Source organism: Prionailurus viverrinus, chromosome D4 (genome assembly GCF_022837055.1).
Source record: "Prionailurus viverrinus isolate Anna chromosome D4, UM_Priviv_1.0, whole genome shotgun sequence".
Classification (NCBI taxonomy): domain Eukaryota; kingdom Metazoa; phylum Chordata; class Mammalia; order Carnivora; family Felidae; genus Prionailurus; species Prionailurus viverrinus.
In genome coordinates this window covers 39385698-39409248 of record NC_062573.1, presented here as the reverse complement: position 1 = coordinate 39409248, position 23551 = coordinate 39385698, and positions in this window count along the sequence as shown.

Sequence of the window (23551 nt, the reverse complement as noted above, 5' to 3'; positions counted from 1 at the left end):
TCTTTTAGGTTGGCCAGTTTTTACTTGAAGCTCTGATATTAGGTATAAAAATATTAGGATTTTTATATCTTCCTGATTAATTGATTACTTCATTATTATCAAATTTTCCCCCCTTCCACCAATTAATATTTTATGTTCTGAACTCCATGTTCTTTTTGTCTGATATTAATATAGTCACATCAAATTTATATGTTTAATTTTATGCCTTTAAAATCCTTTTACATTCAGCTACACTCACCTACCTTTTTCTTTATACTTAATGTCCATCACTCATTGGCAGCACAGTTAGTCTTGTTATTTAATTCCGAGTGAAATTTGCCTTTCAATTAGAGTGTATAGTCCATTTACGCTTAATGTAATTATTGATGTGATTGGTTTTAAGTCTACTTTGCCTGTATTCTATTTTCTGTTTTCTGCACCTGTTGCTTTTCTTCTGTTTCCACTTTCCTGGGTTTTCATGTACTTTTAATACTATGTTTGAGTTAGTATTGTAGTATTATTTTATCCCCGTTATTACCTATAAAATTAGTGACATTATATTATAGATTATAAGCTATTTCTTTTTTATATTCCTGAATTTAGCTACTGGCTCCACCACCTAGACATCTTAGATAGAAACCTCACATTCTTGGACTTTTCTTTTAGCTTGCCTCCAGCCAGAAACTAAGTCTATTTTTACCTTCCCAAATCTTTTAAATACATCTCTTCTTTAAAAGCAATCACTGTGACTGCCATAGTTCGGGGTCATATCACCTCTTACTTAATGAAGCGGAATAGCCTCTTAACCAGTTTTGTCCTCTCATTTGCTCATTCCCAGTCTGCCAATTTTAGATTAGTGTTGAGATTCAAGGTCTGGCTATAATGAAATGGAAGATCATGTGACCTGAAAAGATCAAAGTACTTGGAGGACAAGATATTCAATGGATCTGTTTGCACTGGGGAGCTTGTTGTATAATGGAGAAGCTACTGTGAGGAAAGAAGAATAAAAAGGTGGGGTTGATGAATTGGGGGGAAAAAGGATACTAAACTCACTAGTTGTAGTGAGTGCAGGTATTTATGTATAAGAGTTGTGTATAATATCAATAGGGAAGAAGGAAAATGATGGCTGGTAAAGGGTTGAAGGACCTCAAGACTCTTCAGGGAAAAGATGATGCCACCAGGAAAAAATCATCTTTAATCTTATGGCCTTACCTTCGCAGGTTCTTAATCTATTCATGGTGATTTGCATACATTAAGTGCTCAAATGGTCTAAGTGAAAACATAAGTAAATCATTAAAGATGGGCAAATGAACAAGTTCTTCACTTTTTGAGATTTCTTGTTTGTTTCTGTCTTATTTCACTGGACCCAGAATCTAACTCTTTTCCCTTTTGTGTGTTAAAGAGAAATAAGGTTCTTAAAGGAAAACATTTCTGGAATAGGCTCGTTGGGAAATTTAAGGTCATTGCCATAAAATGAAAGGCATCAAAAATGCATAAATTGAAGACTGGCAGGAAAAAATTGAAATGGCTGAAGGCATCTTGAGCAACGTGACATTTACACAGTGGCTATGTAAATTTAAATGGTATGTCATAGGATTCAAATAAGTTGGTACATTTATTTTCAAAATGTTTTCTTTCAAAAATAATGTATGTATATTATGCTAATTGTAGAAATTAAAAGGTGATATTAGCAAATATATTTTAACCTGAATTGATGTATGGCACTCTTAAAATAAAGTTCCAAATTAAATTCAAACATATTCATGCTCTCCCAAGATTACAGTATTATTATGATCTGGTGACACTCTAAGGTTTTAGGTACTTTATCATATGTATATATTCATACAAAATCAATTAGAGTATTGAAACAATTACCGACTGGATATTGAATAAGAAATATCATCTGGTATTTCCAATTGAAGTAGAAATAACCTAACTTTACTTATATGTACAAAATGCTCTAATCCATTGTCCATGAATGAGACAGGCTTCTCATTCATGAAGGAATTTGAAGCCTTTGCAGGGGAATTGGTGATGGCAAGTCTTCAGAAGCTTTGATAAAATACTTCCCCTTTCTTAAATGTACTTCTCTTTTTGTCAAGCCAATAATTCCCATCTTCAAGATTTAACTCAAGAAATACCTCTTCACAAGCCTTTCCTTACCCAATGGGACTGCTAAAATTAATCATCACTTCTTTGTGATCTTATAGTATCCTCTGCAAACACTTTTCAGCCTTTTTGTCCTTCCCTTCAGGATGGAGACAATCATTCCCCAGGTGCCTGCACTGGTATCTGCTAGACTCATAGCTGAGTCCATTTCTGTCGATTGCCTTCAGCTATCTCATGCAAGGTTACACATTCATGCAGGTGCAGCCTGCATTCAATGACTTGCCAATGTAAGGTGACAAAGCCTTAAACACTGCCTTACTAAAAAAAAAAAAAAAAAAAAAGTCTAAGAAGATATCCCAGCCCCAGAACTTTCCACAGGATCAGCTGAATCCTCTAATTCAATTACATCATAATTTATAATTTTCCTTCTCACCAGTCCTACTCCCGTAAATCCTTTTAAGGGGGCTATTTATTAACGCACTGCCTGATAAAGTTCCTGCGTGCAATTTGAGTGTCTAACAATCCATTTTCTAGACAGCCTCTTTCTTTTTAAAAAAAAAATTTTAATGTTTTATTTTATTTTTGAGAGACAGAGACAGGGCATGAGCAGGGGAGGAGCAGAGAGAGAGGGAGGCACAGAATCCGAAGCAGGCTCCAGGCTCTGAGCTGTCAGCACAGAGCCCGATGCGGGGCTTGAACCCATGAACGGGGGATCATGACCTGAGCTGAAGTTGGATGCTTAACCAAATGAGCCACCCAGGTGCCCCTAGATAGCTGTTTTCTTAAACCCATAACCTAGTGATCTCAGGTTGCCCACATAAGGGAAGAAAAAACTAAACTTTTTTTTTAATGTTTATTTATTAATTTTGAGACAGAAAGGGTGAGAAGGGAGGGGCAGAGTGAGGAGAACGAGAATCCCAAGCAGCCTCTGCACTGTCACTGCAGAGCCCTACACCACGGGGCTCGAACTCACAAACTGTGAGATTATGACCTGAGCTGACATTAAGGTTCAGAGGCTCAATCAACTGAGCCACCCAGGTGCCCCAAAAGGGACCTAACTTTATCTAAGAACTGTGACAGGTGATTTACATGCCTCCTTTCCTTCAATCCTCTTCAATCTGAGGTGCAGGCTCTTCTAATATGTTAACTTCCAAAAAGTTGTTCCTGTATCCAATTGATGGAGCATGGTTTAAACTTTGAGGCTGTGGATTCATGTCCCACAAATAGGGATTATATGTTATTCCTCGGACCTTCGAAATTAGGTATACTCTCCTCGTTTTTAATAATCACAATTTGTATGGCAGTTTTGTTTTTTTTTTCTCTTCCAAATAGAACATTGTTTACATTTAATAACTCTTGGTAAGTCAGGTTATACTCTTCCCTGATTTCCATCATATTTTTCTATCTATATTCGCCTTCCCTGTACACATTTTGCTGTGCATAGTCAAGCAGACCTTTCAATTGTAGACTAATTCCTTGCTATCTATGGTTGGCCACTAACGTTTCTTCAAGAGTGCTCTTTCCATACTCAGGTTTTATATTCTTGAACTTCTGGCCTTCTCTTGAATTAACTTCAGGTAAATAGGCATCCAACATTGAGGTTGATTTTCTAGTCATAATATTAAGCCTTTCAACTGACAAAACTGGAATTTGCTGCCATCATTACATTTTACGGAGTGTGTAATGCCTTTTTCTGTGATGAATTAGTTACACGAGCATATAGCACATTGCATGATTAATGTTTTGTCCTCTGAAGATCTTGCCAATACTGGATATATTATACGTGCCAATATGCAACATGGGCTGTTTTCTCATTTCCAATTTTCTTTATTATCTTAAATTTTGTAATCATATGCCACTTCTTGCTAGCAGTACAAACTGCCATTGACTGTATCATTTACAATTAAGTGAATCATACTTCTAAAACTCCTCTAAACGGAGCATACACAGTATGTCTGAACAATGACCTCCTTGGTTCAAGACTGTGAATTCCAGCTTATCACGTTTGGAAGCTGAACTGATACTCTGTGCTGTGGAGTATGCACTTGTTTTCATTTCTTTTAATTGAGAAGGTGAATGTTTGAAGTAGAAAAGTTGATGTTAGGGAATCCCACTTCCCGTAGGATTGTGTAAGGACCCCATGGAACGGCTCCCCAGTAAAACTGGCAGAAACTATTAAAAGACAAGCACCCATTTAAAGTTTCTGAGGGGCACCTGGGTGGCTAAGCGTCCGACTTTGGCTCAGACCATGACCCCACGGTTCAGGTGTTCGAGCCCCCTGGAGCCTGCTGAGGATTCTGTGTCTCCCTTTCTCTTTGCCTCTCTCCCTCTCTCTCTCTCTCCCTCCGTCTCTCTCTCTGTCTCTCTCTCTCAAAAATAAATAAAAATATTAAAAAAAGTAAATTTTCGGAAAATGATCCTGTAGACACTCAGCGAATGATGAAACATTTATTCAAAAATTCTTCTAAATTTGGTAAGAGTTGAGAGATTCTGGTATTTGAACCAAGAACTTTGCCTGAACCTTCACCATCCCAGCTCAGCAAGACACAAACTCCACTCCAGAGTGGTATAACCAACACATAGGGCTCGCTTTCCCTGCAGCTCCCATTCACAGGGCTATCTTCCTGGATTCATCATATAGATAGGATGTCAGCATGTCTTTGTTTTTTTAATGTTTATTTTTGAGAGAGAGAGAGACAGTATGAGCAGGGGAGGGGCAGAGAGAGAGGGAGACACAGAATCCGAAGCAGGCTCCAGGCTCTGAGCTGTCAGCACAGAGCCTGAGGGGGGGCTTAAACTCAGGAAATGCAAGATCAGGACCTGGGTCAAAGTCAGACATTTAACCCATCCAGGCACCCCAGGATGTCAGCATTTTATCCTGCAGCACCCTCCCCTCCCCCCCACCAGCCACCTGCCGCTGAGGCTACATTTACAGTGAGTGAGGCTCTTTTTAGTCGGGCAGAAATGGGGAAAGAGATCTTTGAAAGAGCTCTTCTGGATTTAGAAGAAATCTAAAACCCACTTCAGGATTTATTCCTTTCGGGAAACGAATTTGATTGGATTAATCTGGGAAGCAGTTTTTACTGTAAGGTATTGTTGAAAACAATGTAGCCATCAGCTGTTAATTACAGGAGTTTAACAGCGGCTGTGGTCAGGGAAAGAAGCAGCCAAAGAAACTCTACCAAAACTAGTGTTACAACCTTAGGCACCCGCCGGGTCTGCTACCTGAGGAGCAACAGAAGAGGCTTCACAAAGTGGAGAGGAAATGAGTGTCACTAAAATGATCAAGTCACTAAATAAGTTAAGAAGCACATTAAAATAACAAGCTCCACTGGGGGAATGGTAGCCAGAAGCAAGTTTTTTATTAATAAAATAATAATAATAAAGTGTTATAAAGCTGGTGCTGGGAACAACACTCACACACAGTGAAGATTTTGGGTTTCAGTAGGATGATTAGAAGTTAGTGGACCCTCTGGTAGCAGCTAGTTGTGTACTCAGCTAAATGCCTTCCAGGGAGAAACTTGGAGATGGGCATTTTTGCTTGTTCCCTCTGCACTGAATGCAGGTGTGTGGCTGAGGAATGCATTCGTGTGCCCATTTCAAAACTGCTTCTTTGTGTGCTATAATGATGCGGAACTTTGGGTACCATTTTGGAAAATTTCCTGTAAATATAAAACTGTTCTAAATTTTAAAGTTCTTTTTTAAAAAGTTTTTTTAAAACATTTATTCATTTTTGAGAGACAGAGAGACAGAGCACAAGCGGGGGTAAGGCAGAGAGAGAGGGAAACACAGATTCCAAAGTAGGCTCCAGGCTCCGAGCTGTCAGCACAGAGCCCGATGTGGGGCTTGAGCCCACAAATCACGAGATCATGACCTGAGCTGAAGTCGGACACTCAACCGGCTAAGCCACCCAGGTGCCCCTAAATTTTTAGGTTCTTTTAAGAAAACACACATAAAAAACAAATGTTGGACAGAAATATGCTAGTCATTTAGTAATTTGGTGTTATTTAATATTAGAAAAAATGAATTATATCCATGTACATGCATTATTCAGGTTTGAGTCATATAATAAGAAAGAAGAATTTTTTTAGGGTTTTCTTTCTCTTTTTTAAAATTTAAATACAAGATAGTTAATATAAAGTGCAATAATGGTTTCAGGAGTAAACTTTAGCAATTCATCATTTACGTGTAACACTCGGTACTCATCCCAATGAGTACCCTCCTTAATGTCCATCACCCATTTAATCTATCCCCCCACCACACACCTCTCCAGTAATCCTTAGTTGGTTCTCTGTATTTAAGAGTCCATTATGGTTTGCCTCCCTCTCTCTTTTTGTTTTTCTTTCCCTTCCTCTATGTTCATCTGTTTTGTTTTTGTGTTTGTTTTTGTTTGGAAATTCCACTTATGAGTGAAATCATATGATCTTTGTCTTTCTCTGGCTGATGCATTTCACTTAGCATAATACATTCTAGTTCCATCCACATTGTTGCAAATGGCAAGTTTTCATTCTTTTTGATAGCTGAGTAGTATTCCACCACACGCATGTGTGTGCGCGCACACACACACACCCCAAATCTTTTTAATTCATTTATCAGTCAACGGACATTTGGCTCTTTCCATAATTTAGCTATTAAAGATAGTACTATAAACACTGGGGTGCATATGCCCCTTTGAATCAACAGTTGTATATCCTTTGGATGAATTCCTAGTGCAATCGCTGAGTTGTATGGTAGTTCTATTTTTAATTTTTTGAAGAGCCTCCATACTGTTCTCCAGAGTACCTGCACCAATTTGCATTCCCACCAATAGTGCAAAAGAGTTCCCTTTTCTCTGCCTCCTTACCAACATCTGTTGTTTCCTGAATTGTTCATTTAGCCATTGTGACAGGAGTGAGGTGGTATCTCATTGTGGTTTTGACTTGTATTTCCCTGATGATGGATGATATTGAGCATTTTTTTATGTGTCTGTTAGCCATCTGGATATCATCTTTGGAAAGGTATCTGTTCGTGTCTTTTTTTCATATCTTTACTGGATTATTTGTTTCTGAGGTATTGAGTTTGCTAAATTTTTTATAGATTTTGGATAGTAACTCGTGTCAGATATGTCATTTGCAAATATCTTCTCCTATAGTGTTGGTCACCTTTTAGTTTCGCTTATTGTTTCCTCTGCTGTGCAGAAGCTTTTTATCTTAATGAGGTCCCGATGGTGTGAACTGCTCCCCAACTTACAGTGCACTCCCAAATCCTTAGACACTTCACTTCTGGGTTCTTCTTCCCCTCTCCATTTCCTGGGCTTATTTCCAAGGGCTTTACAATGAGCATGCACCAAAGAACAAAGGGAGGTCTTTGCATCACCTCAGGGAACGTACCTTTGTTCCAGTGAGACTACCCTTGCCTTACATAGGCATCGATGACATCCAGGTAAGGCTGTAACCTCCACAGTACTCAGCCAATGAGGAACTAGGGGAGGGACTTCCATGCTAGGAAATAGTCTGCTGTAACTTCCCTGAGTGTTCCTGCTCATCAGACACTGGTCTTGCAAGGTTTATTAAAGCCTCGCTTCACTGTGCTCTGAATTTCCACATCCCTCCTTTGATTGGTTTGGTGCGATTATTTCTCTCACATTGATCTGTATGTCTGTTTTTGTGCCAATTCCATACTGTCTTCATGATTACAGATTTTTAATACAGTTTGAAGTCTGGAATTATGATGCCTCTGGCTTTGGTTTTCTTTTTCAATATTACTTTGGCTCTTCAGGGTCTTTTCTGGTTCCATACAGATTTTAGAACTGTTTGTTCTAGCTCTGTGAAGAATGTTGGTGTCACTTTGATCAGAATTGTATTGAATGTATAAATCTACTACTTTGGGTAGTATCAACATTTTAGCAATATTGTCCTTCCAGTCCATGAGCATGCAATTTTTTTTTTCCATTTCTTTGTGTATTCTTCAATTTGTTTCATAAACTTTCTATAGTTTTCAACCTGCAGATCTTTCACCTCTTTGGTTAGGTTTATTCCTACATATTTTATGGTGTTCAGTAAAATTGTAAATGGGATCAATTCCTTGCTTTCTCTTTCTGCTGCCTCATTATGATTGTATAGAAATGTAACCAATTTCTGTATGTTGATTTTATATCCTGTAATTTTGTGGAATTCCTGTATCAGTTCTAGCAGTTTTTGGTGGAATCTTTTGGGTTTTCCATGTAGAGGATTGTGTCATCTGCGAAGAGTGAAAGTTTGACTTCTTCCTTGCTGATTTGGATGTTTGCTGATGTTTTCTCTTTTTAATTGAGTTATGTTGTTGCCGGTGAACTGGGGAGAACTCCAGGCCCTAAGGACTCTGCCCAGCCCTCCCAGGGACATTATCAGAGGGTCCTAGTCTTGTTGCAAGAGGTGTGAGTGAAGACTTTATTAAATGAGAGTCCACTCTGGGGATGTGAGAGTGAGAGTGGGTGAACTTAAGGCACAGCTGAGCACTGCAGAGTTTGGGACTCTTTCACTGACAGTTGTTAACTAACGGGTGAGATGCTTATTATTTGTGGAGGGGATCTTGGGGGGAGCAAGTTTTCTCTACTTTTCTCTCTTTCTTGGTCAGAATCTCTGGCCTTCTTTGTCTTGGGCCTGTCTCGTTTGAAGCAGATTTCTTGTGTCTTTGTGAAAAGTTGCCAGGACAGGTTGCTAACTTTCCGAAAAACAGGACTTGCCTCCCCCTTTGCTGGCCTTCAGGCATCCTGTCAAAACCTAGCTAGCTCTTTCCTCTAACAATGTGAAGAGTGCCAAGCAGTGTCTATATTGGGAGGTAGTAGAAGACAATGCCTGAGGAGTCTGTTTGGAGGCCACACTTATTTTTCTGTATGATTTAGTGAGAGGCAAGACTCAACCCATCTCAGACCTCCTTGATCAGAACCTTCACTGTACCAAGATGCCCAGGTGAATTGTATGCATGTTAAAGTCTGGGAACTAAGTTGTTCGTGCTCCTTCTAAATTTACTCTATTCTTTCTTTTCCTGTTGCCTTTCTTGTCCCTATTATACCAGGTAGATTTTTTTTTCCTCATTTACCTTTTCTACTGACCCACATAGGCATTGGTGGTTTGTGGTGTTTAGCTCTTCAGTTAAATGAAGATTCTGACCATCTACTGATGCACTTGTTAATGAGGATGAGTCTTTGAAAGTATTGACCCTTGGTGGTATTGGGATCCACTTAGAATGTAAGGAGGACTAGGATTAAGCTGCTTGGCATAGGCATAGAAAAGTTAGGAGATGATACACTTTAGAATTTGGCAATTTTTATTTTATCTCCCTGTTTGCTTGGCTTTTTTTTTTTTTTTTTTTTTTGCTGTACAGTGGAACTGATTATTAGTAATTCTCCCCACATTTTGTGGATTCTAGCAGACCACTAGCAAACACAGAATGTAACTGTGCACATATTCAAGTACTACTAATTTGTCTTCAAAAGCATAATTAAAAACAATTACTGTGAGAGGTGCCCACCTGGCTTACTTGGTAGAGTATATGACTCTTAATCTCAGGGTTGTGAGTTCAAGCCCCACTTTGGTTGTATGATTACTTAAAAATTAAAAACTAAAAAGAAAAAATACTGAGATAAAATCAACATATAACAGCATATTAGTTTCAGGTGTTCAACATAATGATTCAGTATTTGTATATATTGTGAAATCACAATAAATCTAATTAACATGTATCACCACAAAATAGTCATACATTTTTTTTCTTGTGATGAGAACTTTGAAGATGTACTCTTTCAGCAATTTTCAAAACACAATACAGTATTTTTAACTATAGTCACCATACTGTGTATTGCATCTCTATGACTTTTTTTTTTTTTTTAAGGAAAATTGTTCTAATATCCTCAGTACGACGTGTAATTGAGGGAGATATGTTCAGTCTCTTTTGGTCTTATTCTTTAGAAATCCTTATCTTGGTTTATACTATTTTAAGAAAACATGGTAGAATCTTGCCTCTAATGACCAAAGTCAGTAATAAATTTAAATTAACTACATTAAGTTAACTAGATTTAAAGAATTCTACATTTTGCTGAAGGTAAGTAAACATAACCTGAGAAACTTTAAGTATCTAATAATGGCACAGTGACAAGGCTGTGATTTGAATAACTGTTGAGTGATTCCAATGACCATGAGATTAATCACTCTGCTATAATACTTCTCTTATCTATCTGTGATAAATAAAAAAGAAAGCAAAAAGAGGATTGTGTCCTGCTAGTCTATTCAGTTTGTGTTGACTAAATAAATAAGTAAATAAATAAATGTTCTTTTTCATTTGAGTTGTAGATCACTGGGTAAGATGCATGAATATGTGCAGTTAAATTAATTGCAAGCAAGCAATAATGCTTACATATTAGCATAAGCAAGTAAAAAGTACATGTAGCCTTAAGGATATAGAAGATAAAAGTACTAAGTCAAACCAGAAGAACTATTCTGGAAGCTATGGAGCCTAAAATTCCATGAATAATATGAAATTCAGTGTATTAGAGCCTAGGATACAGATGATAAATATCAATGTAACAAGACACATCTGAATATATTCTACCTATGGAAATTTTTATCCAACTTCAACAGAGTACAGATGAACACATTTAATTTATTTAAACCTGTCTACTGCAGCATATGTAGCATTCACTCCAAACTTGTTCTCATTCACTAAGCCACCCAGTGTTCTAGATAACAATTCAAATGAAAATATATTTCTGTTCATGCTGTGGTTACCAACCAGTGTTGAGTCCTTGGCTCTAAACTTGTTCTTTGCTAACAACTACTGTTTTGTCTCTCCTGGTGGTACTATTTTAATCTTTTGTTCAACATTCACACTTCATCATGGCTTAGGGATAAGAGTTGCCTTCCTAGGTGGCTTCTCTAGCAACCTGCCTCATTTACACTTTATTAGAATCAGCACTCCCACATTATAGTGTAAATTTTGTCTTCAGGAGTCTAGGCCTTCAATTTTAGAAATTCGCCAATTAACCTACATATTATCCACTTTCTAACTAACTTTAAGTCAAGATTACTTAAGTACCTATTGTTAGACCTGCACGTTATTAACATTAAGATGATGGCAATGAAATGTTTCCATGGATGGCATTTTAATGCTTAAATATATATTTAGTAATTGCTTAGAATATACATTTATATACTATATATATATACACATTATTATATATATTATATATAGTATATAAGCATATACTTTTATAAATAAAAAAGTATATGGTATATAAATGTATACATTATATACACTTTGTATATAATATGTTATATATTATGTATTATGTTATATATAGTTATGTTACATATATATGCATTATATGTAGTATATAAATGTGTACATATATACATTATGTATATTACATATAGTATGTAAGTATATGCTTATATAAATATAAAAGTATATAGTATATAAATGTATATTCTTATGAATGTGTGGTTTTATGTGTGAGTTTTCTTTACTATTTTTATTATGTGCTCATAGCTAGTAGCCAAACAGAGCTTGATGTCTATAGCAGGAAAGAAAAATTGGCAAATTCTAGAATAAAAATTGTATTTTGTAATGTTATTAAGGAAAGAATGAGCTCTCTAATGAAGAGAAAGTGTATATTAAAGTGTTGACTGAGCCTGGCATGGGGTTCTGCTGTGGAAATGGGAAGCAGTAAAAACCCCAACAAATGAATTATTAGTACATTTTAAAAATAATTTATATGAGACAAATATCAGTTTGGACAGGAAAAGTAAAAAAAAAATCTGAATTAATGAATTTTAGTACATAGATGAACCATCTTTGAAGTAAGTCTATTTGTGCCAGTTTACATTTGCTTTTAGTAAAATAACATGTATTTACATGGAAGTACACAATTTTGTGACAAGCTTGTTGATAAGTTTAGAGACCAGTTAACAAGCCAGACATTTGTATGGGTGTAAGGTAACTTTTCACTCAAAAAGCCTTAATATTTTTTTCTTCATTGCCTTTGCCATGCATTTCTTCTCCTATGGAATAGCCAGCCCTTCACCTCAACCACATGGCCCCTCCTTTGTAACTCTGACTTAATTCTCTCTTGAGTGAAACCTTTGTAAGCCATGTGAATCCATGCATCTATCATTCCTTTGAATATCTCTAGTATTTATTATACAGAATCCTATATTGTTATTTCTCTTTGTGTCTATATTGTCATCCATAACCCAAAGAGACTGTGAATTATTTTCTAGAGTTTTATATATCTTGAAACTTTTGTAAAAAAAAAAAAAAGAACAAAAAAGAAATAAAGAAAAGAAAGAAAAAAAGAAATGCATTCGCTAGTATTCTTATTTTTGCTTCTTATCCTTGGATTAACCACTCCTACTCTTCTGTTAATATTATTTTTATATGCCTCCACTTTTTTGACTATCCTAACCCACTCCCACTCATTTATTTTTCTTTTCTAACATCACAGAATTGCTGTTTGCATTTATTGGCAGAGAAATTATTGTGTTCCTTGTAAGTTTACCTACTTTCCTTTACATTTTATCTCTGATGTAATTTAAGATTATTCCACATTCTCTGAGGATTTTCTATGATCGTAGGCATCATCCTTTTCCCTAACACATACCAGAAGGTTCAGCAAATCTTAAACAGTAGATGTGTTGTACTGAATAAATACATGAATGAATGAAAAATATTTTATTTGACACATCCATATTTACTGCTATTGGCCATGTTCCATAAATATTTTATTTTTTCTTAAATTATTAATAATTTTTATAGGAAACCCAAGTGTAACTCCAGTTTTAGGCAGCCATTTATCTGGCTAGTTGCTGCATTGTGAATTTGTATAGAGCCTGAATTTGCTATGAAGTATCAGGCTCTGACTGACTTGCCTGAATTACTTGTAATATTAATTTTTACTTTCATAATATATAAAATGAGACATCTGGATTAGTTGAAAGCAATTGTCTTTTGCAGGCCTAGGTTTTCTAATTCTAAGGCTAATTATATCTGTGCTTAAGTGGACCACAGAAGTTGAATGCACGCATTATACAATGCATGACTTCTGTATTTTTTTTTTTAATTTAGAGTTCAATATGATATTTCTTCCTGAGATATTCAGAGGCCCTGGACTGTATCAGGGTAAGGCCATGGATACTGAACTCAAAGAGATTGAGTTCATATCTAAGTTTTTCCATTTATTGCCTAGGTAAACTTAGACAAAAATAGCTAAATTTTTCTATGAGTTTGTTCATCTCTGTAATGGGGAGAATAATAATTCTACCTCATATATCTATAACTGCCAATGCAGTGAAGCATGTTTAGTATTTAGCACAGTGACTGGAACATGGTGAGCAGTTAAGGAGTATCAGTTGTTATTATTATCAAATTAATACTAGAAATAATCAGGTATAAAAAAATATTTCACTGGAAATATCTGACTCTTTTTTACCATTTTATCCTTTTCCCCCCTGAGTACTATTCCACTTTGACTTTTCACATGGAAAGTTTAGATTTCACTTTCTGTTGTGTATTTCACAAGATATTTTCAAGTCTTCCAGGACTATAGTCATGCTGCATAAAGTCAGCTAAATAATAAGTAACTTTGAGCAATATTTAAAAGTTACTAGGATTTATTCACTGAAGTCTGCAAATTAGACATTACTTAAAAAATCTCAGCTTCGTCCCCTTTGTATTATATTCATTATCTTTCAATAATATTGAAGGTTGATGTTTGGCTTTTGCAGATAGAAGCATCAAAGCTTAAGAAAACCCATGTGAACAGACATTAAAAAGGATATGATGTCCTATTTTATAATAAAGTGATTACTTGATCACATCCTAATTGTGTATTTAGGGATTTGCTTGTCTAGATTGACTCATGGCAATAATAACTTCTTTCCAGCTACCAAGACTTTCTGACAGCTCTTTGAGGGGGTGCCTGGGTGGCTTAGTTAGTTAACCATCTGACTTGAGCTCAGGTCATGATCTCATGTTTGTGAGTTTTGAGTCCCACCTTGGGCTTCTGCTGTCCACACAGAGCCCTCCTCAGATCCTCTGTAGCCCTTTCTCTCTGTTCCTCCCCCACTCATGTTATCTCTCTGTCTCAAAAAATAAACATTACAAAATAAAAATAAAAAGAAGCTCTTTGAAACACTTGATTAAGTTGCCTTTAAGATCTTTATGTGGAGACTGCAGAAGATGCTAGGGGTGTTCATAGAAAAGTTGTTGACTGCTTTGAGGTTATAGTCTTTTTTATGGAAATAATAATTTTAATAATGTTTACAATGTTTCAACTATGTGCAGAGCACCCTGCTAAGCATTTAGAACAAAAATATGGTGAAGGTTTAGTCCCAGTATTCAAACAACTTATCACCAAATATGAGAATGTATTTGTACAAAACAGGTTGTTGTCAGTACGTTATAAGTAAACCAGTAGGGGCTTGGTGCAGAGATGGTAGGAAGGGGACATTAGAAAAAGTTTGCCAGATATTTACATTCTGGGTTCTTCTTAATGATATTTGATGCCATATATAAATTTGGAAGCTTTCTGATACAGCACACCCCTGAAATAAACCTGGTCTCTCACATGGCTCTGAATGAGATGAGTGAATATATATTTTTCTTGAGATGTGCACTTGAAGTGCAAATCTGGCCTCAAGCGTGGGTGAAAGGAGGCTACATGGTTTAGGCTCATAGGCCCCCATGTTTCATAAATGTCACTAATATATTTCTGTAACATTAGATGTGCTGTGACAGAAGCCAGAACCCAAAATCTTTCTTCCTGGAAAAAGTAATTTTCCTTTCATGAAGAAGCAGTCTGTTTTGGGGAAATCATATAATTACTAGGAGAATAAAGAATCTTTGAAATAAAGGCACAGGGATTCTTCCTTTTCCTTGAACTTGCCTCTTAGTGAGTATAGTTACCCACTTGGCCAGCCAGATTTCTCCATTCTTTGCCATATTTATTTTTTAATCATTAGACATGACAAAAAATTGTCATTAGTGCTAGAATACTGAGACAGGATAATGGTTTGCCACTTTGAAAGGAAATGTCTCTAGAGCTTTGCCTGTGGGAGATCAGAGTCCTGTCAAAACATTCTATTCTGTAGGATTAATCTCAAATATGTTAGAATACTTCCATTTATAGAACTCTCTTGTGACTTATAAGCAGTGATATTCAGGTACTGACAAATGGATTGATAAAAATCTTTCTGTGGCTTAATGATAGAAATAGAGTAAGAAAAGCTAGGTCTGTTGTGTGTGTGTGTGTGTGTGTGTGTGTGTGTGTGTGTGCACGCGTGTTATTTTTTGCATGAGTTATAAAGCCACAAATTGGGCTTAAGGGGGGACCAACCATTTCTTGCTTAGATTTCCCTTGCATCCTAGGATTCTGAATGAATTTTAAAAATATTAGGCGGTGATAGTATCTTTTGAAATATGAATTTTTTTTCCAAGAGTTAGATGGGGTTGTATTTATCATATGTGTGGGCAATAGCATCTGGAGATACCTATTGTTATCTACTGTTTAAAAGTCACACACACGCACACACACACACACACACACACACACACACACAATCACTGTACCAGATACGATGGAAGATGGCGCACCTCAGAATTCCATGTAACATCTGGAAATTTCCTTGATACCTCTTGATTCACCAACTTTGGTTGTAATAAACACAAGTAGTGCTAATTTTCTCAAAGATATTTCTTATATAAACATTCTGGCACAAAAATGTATTTTTTTTCATTCAAGATGACAGTTTGTGCAAAGATCTTGGCTAACCTTCATGATGAGCTTGTTAAAATTGTAGTAGAAGAAAAAAAAATGACATTCGTACCAAGACCAGGATGGCAATGACTTATCAAATCATTTATTTGAAAAGATGGAAGTGATTTTAGCTTCCATCCATCATGATGTAATTGGTAAAGGAATAGTTTTCCACTGAAAATAACTAAAAATTATGAAAAATGTATATGAAATAGGTATATTTAGATATTGGACAATTGACAAAGAATGAAAACCAAAGAAAAAGGCAACCACGGTTATTACCCTGGCCTTTTGCCCAGAGGCACTTCCGGAAGCCTGCCACAGAGAGGGGAAAAACCAAGCCAACGCAATAGTTGTGTGGAGTTGAGGAGACTGAGATCAAAGTTCAGCAAGCCTCCACACTGGAAATTTGCTGGAGAGGAGGCAGCTGAGTAAAATAAGAGCTTCATAAGTCTACATGGGGGACCCCTGGAATCTGCTGCTGAGTGCCACATGTGTGGACACATGTGCAACTCTGCAAGAGAAAACAAGCAACTATCAGAGCTGTGCAAGATGAAATTACTTAAGAATGTACAACGTTAGGAAATGTTTAGGTTCTAATTAGAGTAGAGAGACTTTTTTTTTTAAACCTGGGGCATTCAGTAGAGACTCTGGAAAGGACTAGCCTATATACTAACAAAGTCTAAATATAAATCTCAAAGAGATAAAGAAGCTCTACAATTAACTGTCATCTTATCACTTTTCAAGACAACAAAATCTAGGCAGACAACAATGTATTATTCACAATATCCTGCATACCCATATAGAAGGAAACTTCCTTACTTTAGTTAGTAAAGGGTATCTATATACATGCATACATATACATAGATATATACATACATATATTTACATACTTATATATGTATATTTAACTTTTATTTTTTCATTTTAATTTCAGTATAATTAACATACAATGTTATAGTAGTTTCAGATGTACAGTATAATGATTCAGCAATTCTATATATTACTCATTGCTCATCACGAGAAGATGACTCTTAATTCTCTTCACCTATTTTACCCATCTATCCACCCACCTATCCACTGGTAAACATCAGTTTGTTCTCTACAGTTAAGAGTCTGATTTTTGATTTGTCTCTTTTTCTCTTTGTTCATTTATTTTGTTTGAGAATTTAAAAATAGGGGTGAAATAATATGGTATTTGCTTTTCTGACTTATTTCTTTTAGCCTTATACTCTCTTGACCCATCCATGTTGTTGCAAATGGCAAGATTTCATCTTTTTTATGGCTAAGTAATATTCCTGTGTGTGTGTGTGTGTGTCCACCACATCTTCTTTATCCATTCATTTATCAACAGACTTTTGAGCTGCTTCCATAATTTGACTATTTTAAATAATGCTGCAGTAAATATAGGGGTGCAAATATCTTTCCAAAATTAGTGTTTTTGTATTCTTTGGGTAATACCCAGCAGTGGAATTATTGGATCATATGGTAATTCTATTTTGATTTTTGAGGAACCTCCATACTATCTTCCATAGTGGCTGTACTAGTTTGCATTCCCACCAACATTATATAAGGGTTCCTTTTTTTTCCTGTGTTTTTTATTTTAGCCATTCCGACAGGTGTAATGTCATATGCATTGTGGTTTCGATTTGCATTTTCCTGATGATGAATGATGTTGAACATCTTTTCATGTGTCTGTTGGCCATCTGGATGTCTTCTTTGGAGAAATGTCTGTTCATGTCTTCTGCCCATTTTTTAAATTCGATTACTTAGGGTTTTTTTGGTGTGGAGTTATATGAGTTCTTTATATATTTTGAACACTAACCTCTTATCAGATATGTCATTTGCAAATATCTTCTTCCATTCCATATGTTGTATTTTACTTTTGTTGGTTGTTTCCTTTGCTGTTAAGAAGTATTTTATTTTGATGTAGTCTTAATAGTTTAATTTTGCTTTTTAAAATTTTTAAGATTTTAAGGAAATCTTTCCTTATTTCAGGAGACATATCTAGAAAAATGTTGCTGTGGATGATGTCAGAGAAATTACTCTCAGTGCTCTTTTCTCAGATTTTTATGGTTTCAGGTCTCATATTCAGGTCTTCAATTCATTTGAGCATACTTTTGTGTATGGTTTAATAAAGTGGTCCAGTTTCATTATTTTCGATCTCACTGTCTCGTTTTCCCATCACCATTTGTTAGAGATTGTATTTTTCTTATTGCATATTTTTTCCTCCCTTCTGGAAGACTAATTGACCATATAATCATGGGTTTATTTCTGAATTCTCTATTCTGTTCCATTGATCTGTGTGTCTGTTTTGGTCCTAGTACCATACTATTTTGATTGCTACAGCTTTGTAATAGAACTTGAAGTCTGGTGTTGTGATAACTCCAGTTTTGTTTTTCTTTTTCAAGATTTCTTTGGCTATTTGGGTCTTTTGTGGTTCCATACAAATTTTAGGATTGTTTTTTGTAGTTCTGTGAAAATGGCATTGTTATTTTGATAGAGGTTGCATTAAATGTGTAAATCGTTTTGGGTAATATAGACATTTTGGCAATATTTGTTCTTCCAACCCATGAGCATGGGGTATCTTTCCATTTCTTTGTGTCATCTTCAATTTCCTTTCGTCAATGTTTTGTATTTTTCAGAGTCAGGTGTTTTCATCTTTTTCGTTAAGTTTATTCCTAGGTAGCTTATTATTTTTGGTGCAATTTTAAATGGGATTGTTTTCTTAGTTTCTCTTTCTACTACTCCTTATTAGTATATAGGAATGCAACAGATTTGTGTACATTAATTTTATATGCTGTGATTTTATTGATTTATCAATTCTAGTAGGGTTTTTTTTTTGAGTCTTTCAGATTTTCTATATAGGGTATCATGTTATCTGCAAAGAGTAAAACTTTTCCTTCCTCCTTACCCCTTTGGATGCTTATTTTCCCCCTTGGTCTGATTGCTGTGGCTAGGACTTCCAGTACTATGTTGAATAAAAGTGGTGAGAGTGGACATCCTGTCCTTGTTCCTGATCTTAGTGGAAAAGCTCTCAGGTTTTCACCATTGAGTATGATGTTAGTTGTGGCTTTTTCATATAAGGCCTTTATTATGTTGAGTTATATTTCCTCTCAACCTCCTTTGTTGAGGGTTTTCATCATGAACAGATGTCAAATGCTTTTTATGAATCTATTGAAATGATTATATGGTTTTTACCCTTTTGTTGACATGATTCATCATGTTGATTGATTTGCAAATGTTGAACCACCTTTGCATCCCTGGAATAAATCCCATTGATCGTGATAAACGATTATTTTAACGTATGGTTGGAGCCAGTTTACTAGTAAGGTTTTTTTGTTTGTTTTTTGGGTTTTTTTGAGGATGTTTTCATCTATGTTTATCAGAGATATTGGTATCAGGGTAACGCTGCCCTCATGGAATGAATTTGGAAGCTGTCTTTCCTCTCTCTCTCTCTCTCTCTTTTCTTTAATAATTAGAGAAGAATACCTACTAATCCTTCTTTCAATGTTTTGTAGAATTCACCTGTGAAGCTGTCTGGTCCTGGACTTAGGTTTGTTGGGACTTTTTTAAATTACTGATTCAATTTCATTGCTGGTAATTGGTCTGTCCAAATTTCCATTTCTTCCTGAATCAGTTTTTCTTGATTTTTGAGGTAGACCTATATTGCTATAAACTTTCCTCTTAGAACAGATTTTGTTACATCGCAAAGATTTGGGACCTTTGTGTTTTCATTTGTCTTTGTGTATTGTTTGGATTTCTTCTTTGACTTTTTGGTTGGTTAATGCCTTCATTTCTTAGTAACATGTTACTTAACTTCCATATATTTGTGTTCTTTCCAGAGTTTTTCTTGTTGTTTACTTCTAATTTCATAACATTGTGGTCAGAAAAAATGCATGGTATGACTTCAATCTTTTGGTATTTTTTAAGACTTTTTTGAGGCATACCATGTGATCTTTTGTGGAGAATGCTCTCTATGCACTTGAAAAAAATATGTATTCTGCCGTTTTAGGATCCTATCTGGTCCAATGTGTCATTCAAACATAACGTTTCCTTGTTGATTTTTCTGTTTGGATGATCTATCCATTGGTGTAAGTGAAATGTTAAAGTCTCCAACTATTATTGTATTACTGTCAATTACTTTGTTTATGCTTCTTATTAGCTACTGTATGTATTCAGGTGCTTTCATCGTGGGTGCATAAATATTTACACTTGTTATATCTTCTTATTGGATTGTTCCCTTTATAATTATATAGTATCTTTCTTTGCCTTTGTTACAGTCTTTGTTTTAAAGTCTGTTTTGACAGATATGAGTGTTGCTACTCTGGCTTTCTTTTCACTTCCATTTGCATGATAAAAGTTTTTCCATCCCTTTACTTTTAATCTGCATATGTCATTAGGTCTGAAATGAATCTCTTGCAGGCAGCATAAATATGATTGTTGTTTTTTATTCATTCTGTCAATCTATGTCTTTAGATTGGAGATTTTAATTCATTTACAAAGTAATTATTGATAGGCATGTACTTATTGCTGTTACCTGTTTTATGATTCCTGTAGTTCTTCTCCTTTCTTCTCCCATTCTCTGCTATCAGGGTTTTCTGGCTTTCTTTAGTGTTATACTTGGATTCCTTTCTCTTTATTTCTTGCATATCCATTACCGGTTTTCGATTTGTGGTTACCACTGAGTTTATATATATCATCTTATCTATATGGCAGTCTGTATTAAGTTTATGGTTGCGTGAGTTTGAACCCATTCTAAGAGCAAAAGATTTTTACTCATCTAGCCCTCCACGTTTTAGATATGTGGTGTCATACTTCACATCATTTTATTTTGTGAATCTCTTGACTGATTTTTATAGATATGTTTAATTTTACTACTTTTGTGCTTTCTACTTTTCTTATTACTGCTTATGGTCTTTCCTTTTCACTCACAGAGCCCCATTTAATAATTCTTTTAAGACTCGTTTAGTGGTGATGAATTTCTTTAACTTTTGTTTGTCTGGGAAACTATTTATCTTTCCGTCTATTCTGAATGATATCCTTGCTGGATAGAGTATTCTTGGTTGCAAGTTTTTTGTTTTTTCTTCCTTTTGTGTGTATCATACCACTCCCTTCTGGTCTTCCAGTTTTCTGCCAAAAAAGAGTTGACAGCATTATATAACTGTTTTCTCTTGCTGCTTTACAAATTCTCTCCTTATCACGATTTTTTTTGGCCATTTTAATTATTATGTATCTTATTTGGACCTCCATGGTTTGATTTTTTGGTGGATCTCTGTGCCTCCTGGGTCTGGATTTCAGTTTTCTTCCCTGGATTCAGGAAGTTTTCAGCTATTATTTTTTTAAAATAAATGTTCTGCCCTTTTTTTCTCTCTCTTATCCTTCTCAGATCCCTGTAATGCAGATGTTATGCTTGATAGTGTTGCAGAGTTCCCTTAATCTATTTTCATTTAAAACAATTATGTTTACGTATTTTTGAGAGAGAGAGAAAAAGTGTTAGCAGGGGAGGGGCAGAGAGAGAGAAGGAGACACAGACTCTGAAGCAAGCTCCAGGCTCTGGGCTGTCAGCACAGGGTCCAACAAGGGGCTCAAACTCATGAACTGCAAGATCATGACCTGAGCTGAAGTTGGTTGTTTAACTGACAGCCACCCAGGCACCCCAATCCATTTTCATTTTTAAAACTTGTTTATTTTCATTTTATAATTTTTCTCTCTCCCATTCAGCTTGATTGTTCTCCATTACTCTGTCCTCCAGGTCACTGATCCCTTCTTCTGCTTCCTGTAGTCTACTCTTTATTCCATCTAGGGTTTTTTGTTGTTGTTGTTGTTGTTTCAATTATTGCATTCTTCCTCTCTGATTCATTCTTTTTTCTTTTTTCTGTCTGTTTTGAGGATCTCACTGAGGTCTCTAATCTTTTCTCAAGTCCAGTGAATACCTTTATGGCCATTTCTTTAAATTCTATATCAGGCATATTACTTACCTCTATTTCATTTAAGCCTCCTGCTGTGATTTTGTCCTGTTCTTTCATTTGGGACTTATTCCTCTGTCTCCTCATTTTGTCTAATTCTCTGTGTCTGTTTCTATGTGTTAGGAAAGAAAGCCACATCTCCTCTTGAATATAGTGGCCTTACGAAGAAGAAGACTTGTGGCGTCCCGCAATGCAGTATCCCTGTTGACCAGAACCTGGAATTTCAGTGGGGTCTCTGTGTGTTGTGTGCACCCTACTATTGTTGCTGAGCTGTGTTGTCCTTCATATAGTCATCTGCAATGGCTGTCTCCCTGTTATGGACAGAGTTTGGTCCCTGTATTGTTAGTGGATTTTAAACCAGGCATTTGCCAGAACCTGTGTAGCACCCAAGTGTAGGGTGCTCTCCCTGTGTTGTCTGCTGAGAAGCTTTTTTTTTGTGGGTAGGGCTTGCAGTCAGACCCACTGTCTGCCCCCTGTCCACTGCTTGGGATGTAATTGGACTGGTGTGTGTGGTTATCTTCCTTCTTCCTGGGGCAAGAGTCTCTTTGGAGAGGTGCTGGCCCCTGTCTAGGCTGCTTGGACACTGACAGGCTTGTGGCACCACTTTGGATGGGCTCGGCCCATGTGTTTATTAGAGTTAGGTCCATAGGAAAATGCAGAGGTGAGACATACAGTGTGAGTAAAGTCTGTTGTGGGAGCAGTGCTGCCTCCACTTGGAGAAAACCCTGCCAAACCCATCTGGTTTGGAGGAGGCGGTTGTACAGAAGTGTGTGGGGCCGCTTTTAGCAAGCTAGGGGGAGGGCATCGGCACTGTGCTGATTCCTGCACGTGTCCTTGTATCTAGGCTGGGGGTGGAGGAGCTGGCTCTTGCTGACTCCTTTGTTTTTAGAGAAGTCTCCCAAAGTTCCTTGCATGTCTAGCACATTCTCTAAAATTACTAAATAAATCTCCTTCCTGTGTACCCCAGGTGTTTCTCATACTGCTGCTTCTATAATGTATCTCCAAAGGGCTGTTTGTTTGCTGTATCTTTAAGAGTGAGAACTCTTTCTCCCTCCTGGCTCTCCCAGAGCTGACCCAGCTGATTTGTCAAGGTCCAGGTGGAAAGCCCCACTGATTCTACAAACAAACAGCCAGCCCCTCTGTCCTTCATAGCCAAATGTTTTGGGGATTCATCTCTCTAATGCAGGACCTCCATGCCTGGGGTGCTCCGAGGGGGGTCCTCTCCTCTCCCCTCCTCAGACCCAGGGCTCCCTGTCTCCTAAGGTCAGTCCTACTGGTCTGTTTTGCTCCTGCCGTGTCTTTGCTCTTCCTACCCTCTTCCATGTGGCCTCTTCTCTACATTAGCTATAGAGAGTCTATTCTACCAGTTTGGGTCACTTTTTGGTTTATTTACACTGATGTGGGTGTTATCTAGATAAATACAGGGGATGAAGTGAATCCAGAAACTTCCTACATAGCCATCTTCCCCAGAAGTCCTTCCCCAGAAGCCCCAGAAGGACTTCCCCAGAAGTCCTTTTAAATAAAGAAACCTACACCAAGGTACAACACCATGATATTTCAGGGCACTAAAGAAAACTCTTTCTTTAGTGAGAGTTAAAAATTTACCCCAGAACGTAAGTCAAATAAGTTGAAACCTGACTGCCTTTAGAATTTTTATTAGAAACTTGATGATACAAGAAGGTAAATGGAGACCAGCGCTGCAAGGAGACTTTTTGAATTTTGACAA